We start from the raw sequence: 7757 nt of genomic DNA, 5'->3' as shown, positions 1-7757 counted from the left end.
AGCCTTGTTAGCTCTTCATTAGGGAAGGACGGAACTGGCAGCATTTCAGAGGAGAGTTTGGAGGAGGGCCAGGCTGTCGTGGGGGAGTCCGTGGTCCAGCTGTTACAGTGGAAAGGGAAAAGAGGGGGCTTCTCAATGAAAACTCCCCCAAGCAGGAGGAATCGAGGCATCTTACCTTGGAATACTTGATGGTTTCTGAATTCCTATCCAAATCAAGGAATCTTCACACAAAACACCATGGAAAGATGAACCAAGGGCAATTTCCTTCCTGATAAAGAATGGTCTCAGGTGGCTGACTGGAAGACCGGAAATTCCTCCCAAGGAGAACCCACATGCCCAGGCCAGCATTTTACACTATACACAGTGCCTGGCACTAATGAGATGACAGTTTTGCAAAGCTGTTAACCACAGTCAGAGAAAATGTGTGTGATTTGAGACAGTCCCACTGGTAAAGAGGCAGTCAAGGACAAAGAAGTCTTGAGAAAATAATAGCTCTCTGATGATCAGAAAACACTACTCTGAGAGCCATTTGGAAAACAGTTAAATAACCAAAAAATTACATGCAAGCTCTCGTTTTATTTTGAGTCTCTTAATATTAGGCTATTTTATACTTGCTTTTATATATTGCAGGGCCTATTTTTGATCAGCTGTGTGATTTGAAGGAGGATGTTTACCTCATACTACTTATCTAATAAATGCATAGAAAGGCAAGTAAATCCCGAAATTCTGAAAGAGAAATCTACCTAGAGCTCCTGGAAACAAGTAATATTATGAGGTTAAATACATTAATTAGTGGTCTATCTGCCTAAAATTTGCATAGAACATAATGAAAACTGTTCTGTATTCATTAAGTGAATGTGTTTTGTATTCAAAACATCAGGGTTCACAGGAAAGAGTTTGATCCTAAAGACTTGATCTTTGAAGAAGAAAATCCCCTACTCCCTTGGCAGTGACCAAAAAGAGAAGTATGGGGGCATTTTCTTCAAAAGAGACCTCCAGGTGACTGACTGCTCTAATGTGGTTAGCAGCCATTCATTGAATCCCACAGGGTTTTCCGGCTGGAGCAGTGCTCCCTGGTAAGAGTTTCCTTATCTGCTGCTTGAAATTCCCAAATATAAGATCATTAGAGAAAGAAAAAGCCTAAGAAATAGCCCAGATAACAGATCGGAGATGGTATCTATAAGCCGGTAAGCAGCTACTTGCTGTGGAACTCCAACCCAGACAAATCTTTTCCCCAAGAACTGGCCAGATTCTTTTATCTTGACAATCACAAACGATCCCAGTGAATTCTGATACGCCAGTCAAGTTTGTCCTTCCTTTAGTCCTTCCCATCTTTACAAACTCCTCCTTCCTTTCATTCACCCTGGTGCTTATTTCTGAAAGCATTCCTTTCTCTTAGTTTTCAATTGACTTCTAAGACTACAATTAACCTAGTATCTCAAAGCCCTTCTACCTCCCTAGCTTGAGATGCCATGTTATCATGTCAACAAAAGAGACAGAACAGCCCCCTGGCTCCCATTTCTGGCTCTTACCTTCTCTTCCTTTCTGTACCCAGAAGCTAGAATAATCTTTAAGTGCAAATCAGAAAGTCCTTCACAAGATCCTAAGATGAGATCCACATCATATAGTGTGCCTTTTGCTAAGGCCTAAATGTGTTCTGACCCCAGTCCCTTGTCAGCTGACCCCAGCCCTCTCTGCTGCATGCATGAGTCTGCAGAGACATGAACTGACTCCATATGTATGCCAATCAGTTTCCCACCTCAGAATCTTAACATATGCTCATCCCTTTGCATGGACTTAACCTCCTGTAGAAGGTAACTCAACTAAAATACCCAGCTTGTTCCCCTCACCACACTCTCTCTCTCTCTATCTCTCTGTCTCTCTCATCAATGCTATCTATAGCATTCTTCCACAATGTGTTCTCTTCTCCATCTTGATACATGAAGCAATTGCATTTACTATATCAGTATTAGTGTTGTACTGTCCATAGAGAAGACACTAGCTCCATCTTTCGGGCTCACCTCTGGCTCAGCTCTGCCTACTCCAGCTATTTGTTGAATGTGTAGATAAATAGGTGAACAGAAAACAAGTCTTACTTAGAAAGAAGCTCAGAAAGAGTGCCCAGACCCTGAGTTCAAGCCCCAGAACTAGCAAAAAAAAGTGGAAATTGTTTACATTAATACTTCAAATGATATATAATTTTTTAACTCTTTATTTGGGGCTTGGAATATGGCCTAGAGGTAGAGTGCTTGCCTCACATACATGAAGCCTTGGGTTCAATTTCCCAGCACCATATATATAGAAAGAGCCAGAAGTGGCTCTGTGGCTTAAGAGCTAGAGTGCTAGCCTTGAGCAAGAAGAAGCCACGGACAGTGCTCAGGCCCTGAGTCCCAAGCCCCAAGACTGGAAAAAAAAAAACCCAAAAATCTAGCAAGTGCTAACTGCCAAACACAAGGTACGCTCACCTTTCTACTTTTCTTGCTATAAATTCTCATCACTGTGTATAATACTGGCAGTTGCTAATTTGTGAGACATTTGCTTTGTTCTTTCCATTTTTGTACTACACTTATTGCCTCTGACAGAGCAAAAACTGTTTCTCCTGTATATTTGCAAAGTTCTCAATCAATGTCATTTCCTTTAGATACATTTTTCTGCTGGTTTAATTTGTTTCATCTAACTCTGAGCATACTGCCATCTTTGTCTACATTGGAACATAATAATTAAAGCCAATTTATCCTTAGTTGAGCATGAAGGTGAGAGAGATTACACCTCAGAGACCATTATTAACTGACTTCAATCTAAATGTAGTTTAATTTGTAATTGCTACTCCAATGCAAAAGCCTAAATAGAGGGGATACTTACACATAGGGAAGAAAAGTCTACTGCAACACAAAAGGCTAATGTCTTCTCTCATATCCAGTAACTTGTCCTTGACTAAGATTGGTTGGAAACATTTTAGTGTTCTGCTTCTTATTTAGCCTCCTTACTAAGTAAGATCTGTAAGAATGGACATCATCACCTATGTGTAATCACACCAAACACTAGATTCCCTTTGGGGATGGGAACCAGCAGTCTGGAAGTAGGAAGTAAGAAGGGTATTTTCACTATGTACTGTTGGTTTAAGATTAAACTATTTTTTTTGTTTTTGTTTTTTTGTTTTTGTTTTAGTGGCCAGTCCTGGGCCTTGGACTCAGGGCCTGAGCATTGTCCCTGGCTTCTTCTTGCTCAAGGCTAGCACTCTGCCACTTGAGTCACAGCGCCACTTCTGGCCGTTTTCTGTATATGTGGTGCTGGGGAATTGAACCCAGGGCCTCATGTATACAAGGCAAGCACTCTTGCCACTAGGCCATATCCCCAGCCCCAAACTTCACTTTTTTTTTTTTTTTGCCAGTCCTGGGCCTTGGACTTGGGGCCTGAGCACTGTCCCTGGCTTCTTTTTGCTCAAGGCTAGCACTCTGCCACTTGAGTCACAGCGCCACTTCTGGCCATTTTCTGTATATGTGGTGCTGGGGAATCGAACCCAGGGCTCTTGCCACTAGGCCATATCCCCAGCCCAAGATTAAACTATTGAATGTACTATCTGCTCAACAACAACAAAAAAAAATTAGTTGAAATCATTGGAGCAACTTAACTGTCCATCAGTGGAAGACCAGGTTAATAAACCATGGTCCACTCAGACAATGAAGTTCTAGTAAGCTATAGATGTGTACTCTATATACCACTATGAAATTATCTCCAAGTATATTGTTAACTGAAGAAGCAAGGTATAGAAAAATGTGCTTCAGGGCTGCAACTGTGACTTAGTGGTAGAGTGCTTGCCTGCCATGCATGAAGCCCTGGGTTCAATTCCTTAGTACCACATAAACAGAAAAAGCTAGAAGTGGTCCTGTGGCTCAAGTGGTAGAGTGAGCAAAAGAAGCTCAAGGACAGCGCCCAGGCCTTGAGTTCAAGCCCCAGGACTGGCAAGAAAGAACGAGCAAAAAGAAGAAAAGAAAGGAAAACGAAAAATGTCCTTCAATAAAAATATTTCCATTCGAGACTCATTCAACCATCCAACCATCTCCCTGTTATCTTTGTCCTGCGGTTCCTGACACATTATGGGGGGCCAAGGAAGGGATTTTGGCATCCCACTTCAGCTTAGAGCTGTCCGAGTCAGTAGAGGTCACCTGTCAAGACATGGTCAAGAACTGGCTGCCTTTAGCCCTCATGTCATCCCCAGGAGAAAATGGGAGCTCAGAGAGGCAGACCTCTGCGTTATGACCTGGCTGCTGGGCTACGTAGACCCCCTCGGATCCCCATTTTGTGGCTGCTGTGCTCACCGTTGCTTTCAACCCGCTCTTCTGGAATGTGGTAGCAAGATGGGAGCAGAAAACTCTCAAGCTGAGCAAGTCCTTTGGGTCCCCCTACTTGGTCTGCTACTCTCTGGGCTGTGTCATCTTGCTCCTGAACTTCTTACGCTCATACTGCTTCACACAGGCAATGTTGAAACAGCCCAAGATGGAGGGCCTGGATAACCCCACTGCCTACTGACTGGGCCTTGTGCTCCTGGGTGCAGGTGTCCTGTTGGTGCTGTCCAGCTTCTTCGCACTGGGGTTCACCGGAACCTTCCTAGGTGATTATTTTGGAATCCTCAAAGAGGCCAGAGTGACCACATTCCCCTTCAACGTCCTGGACAATCCCATGTACTGGGGGAGCTCCATCAACTACCTGGGCTGGGCCATCATGCATGCTAGTCCTGCGGGCCTGCTGCTGACAGTGCTGGTAGCCGTGGTCTATGTGGTGGCCATTCTGAAGAGCCCTTCACCGCTGAGATCTACCGACAGAAAGCAGCCATCAGGTCTCACAAAAGGAGCTGACTGGGCTGTCATGGACCCATCAAGGGCCTGCCTGGCCTCTCAGCCCACACCAGGCTCCCAGCTCTACTAGGGGAGACCACTGTTCCCTGCTCCTGGCGCTTGCCTGGCAAAGGCCACTCCAGTGCCTTGGAAACCACTGCCTTGGGGGCCCCAGGCTGCTCTGTGGCCATCTTTCCCCCCTGTCCTCAATGTGCCCCATTCACCAATAAAAGCCCCCTGACCCCAGCACCCCCCCAAAAAATATTTCCATTTAAAATAGGTATAAATACACACACACACACACACACACACACACACACACACACACATTTTCAGAAGAAATTAGTGGAAAGATACCATAACATTTAAAAACAGATACTATTTAAACCACAAATTCAAAAATCTATTGAAGACAGAGTATAGGTTGCAGGTGACAAAGGTAGGAATTAGATTTCCTTGAATATTGGTAGATTTAACTTTAAGGCCATATAAATCTTTTAAGTAATTATTTTTAGAAAGTTGAATGTACAAAGTGATCTATAAAACTTTGAAGTGAAAAGCAACAAAGGGCCCTAAGTAGGTGTCCAGTTGATGGCACGGAGTACAGGATTCTTTCAAGTGACTTCAAAGCAGTTATTTCCCCATGGTGCTGTGCAGACAGCTAGCACTGGCTTTCAAGAGCTCCTTGTGGGTCTCTTCCCAAGTCTTCAGGTAGCTTGACAGTGGCCACAGTAGGGGTGATTCTGTTGCAGAAATCAGCACAGGACACAAAGCAGGTTTTGTTTATTTTGGTGTAGTGGTTGTTTATTTTTTGTTTGGGAAGCAATGATCACTAAACTCTTAAGGAAGCATCAGAGCATTTCACAGTAGTACCCAAGGAAAAGAATTACAAAACGAAATTACACAAACTAGCTTAAATAATCACAGTGTTGATAAGTAGGGTAGGAATTGTGGTTCTACACTTGTGTTTTTTCACAGTATATGATAAGCAAATGAGTAATTATGCTGTTATTGTTAGGATTCTGGAAAGTGAGAAAAAGAAGGGAAAAACTAGAAGAGGTTAAGGAAAAAACCCAGAGTACTGAATTCCAACTCAAAGGAACAGTAGGAATATAAGATAGACTTTATCTTTTCTAGTATAGTCGCAGGAATGAAATCAGGAAAATCCCCACTATGAACTCTTGAACAAACAACACGATTTACTCAACAAAAGTAAATGAAACAAAGTCAGAAAGGACTGGAAGAGAGTTTTGGTTGATTAAAGGAGTCATACAAGTATGTAATCAATTGCATTACATAGCCTGTTTCAGATCCTGATTTTTTTCTTTAAAAAAGAGGGGGATAAGAAGAGAAAGCATATGAGTAAGAATACACCCCAGACAACCCAGAAACAGGAAGATTCACTGGACATTGAATATTATCCCTGAATTTTATTATTCTTAATTATATCTATTGTGAATGTGTCTCCATAGCATAGTGTTGTTTTCTATACATTCATTCAGAATTATTTTCATGTGACATTACATAAGTGATGTAACATGTCTAGGACTTGCTTCAAAATAATCAAGAGCTAGGAAGAATTAGAAGAGAGCATTCAAAAATAGAATCAGTCATAAATGAGTAATTTTTAAGCTAAATTGTGGTCACCTGAGAGTTAAATATATTTGTCTACTTTCAAGTATATTGGAAATTTTTCTTACAAAAATTTTTAACGGTTAAAGAATCCTATATCCAAATGTCTACTAGAATTTGCTTTCTCCCCATTTCTTTAAAATATAGGTGCATATTTTACTGAGTTAAGTTTTTGTACGTTTCTTTTTACTACCATCACTCACTGCAAATTATTTATGAGATATTTCATGTTTGGGCCTCAGTTGAACAAAACTTACAAAGTACCAAAGCATAGACATAAAACCCTGCTAAAGGAGTATGAAAAAAAAATTGTAGAGTCATTTTATAAACTGGAAGACCTTGGCAACTTTTAGTGAAATGCTTAATTAGGAATCACAAACAATTTCCAAACAATAAACAACCAAAACTCCTTTAAGGGAGTTATTGATGCTCTGTAACACTGTATAGGTCCACATGGAAAGATGCTAAAAACAAACACCTGGAGTCTAAGTACATCTGCTACAGGTGAGCAAACAAAACAAAGGCCCCATAAAGCTGCAAAACAGGAAGAACAAGCTGATTGACCAGAGGGGACCCTTTGATGGATAGCCCATCAGGAAGAGTGATAGACAGACTTCTCTCCACTGCACACTGTTCAAGCAAAGGAAGATACATTGAAGTGCATTTAGGTATTGGCCCAAACCATCCCCTTGCTTTTGGTACAAAGCATCCTTTCCCAATTCAGACAGACAGCAAATATTTAACGAGGCAAGAAGAGAAGCAGGTGCAATGTTTGAGCAAGCCATAATGACTCCTTGCTCCATTTTGAATCATCAGTGACACATTTAGGTCAGTAACCTCCAGAGACAGTGTCTTTGATTTTTCTAGAAATGAGGTATTTTAAGAGAGAGGTCCATTCCGGGCTCCCCAGTCCCAGAGTTCAAATAAAGCGCAAGCGCGCATACACACACACACACACACACACACACACACACACACACACACACACACATACACACACACACACACACCATGGCAAGTCACAAGTCAAGCTTTAGGTGAGATCCATAAGCCATTGATTCTTAGAGGTCCTACTTGGTTTCTTTAAGTTAGCTGCATGTCACTTAAGAAGCACAGTTTTCTGAGTGGTCCAAAAACAATGCTCTTGAACATGTGCCCCCAGCTGCTTGCACCACCACTATCCAGGTGTTGCTAAATTCAGATCTTGTACAACAGAGTGAAGAGTCTGCATTTTAAACATGTCTCCTACCTGGTATTCACACCCATTCAAACTTGGAAATCACTACAGAA

The 7757-nt window shown here is 41.9% G+C and overlaps 1 pseudogene; it reads left to right on the top strand.

Moving 5' to 3' along the window:
- Nucleotides 1-4241: 4241 nt before the first annotated feature.
- Nucleotides 4242-5084, top strand: LOC125349908 (annotated as a pseudogene).
- Nucleotides 5085-7757: the final 2673 nt, after the last annotated feature.

Source organism: Perognathus longimembris, chromosome 4 (genome assembly GCF_023159225.1).
Source record: "Perognathus longimembris pacificus isolate PPM17 chromosome 4, ASM2315922v1, whole genome shotgun sequence".
NCBI classification, from domain to species: Eukaryota; Metazoa; Chordata; class Mammalia; order Rodentia; family Heteromyidae; genus Perognathus; species Perognathus longimembris.
The sequence above is the reverse complement of the archived record's forward strand: the minus strand, read 5'-3'. Positions and strand labels throughout refer to the sequence as shown.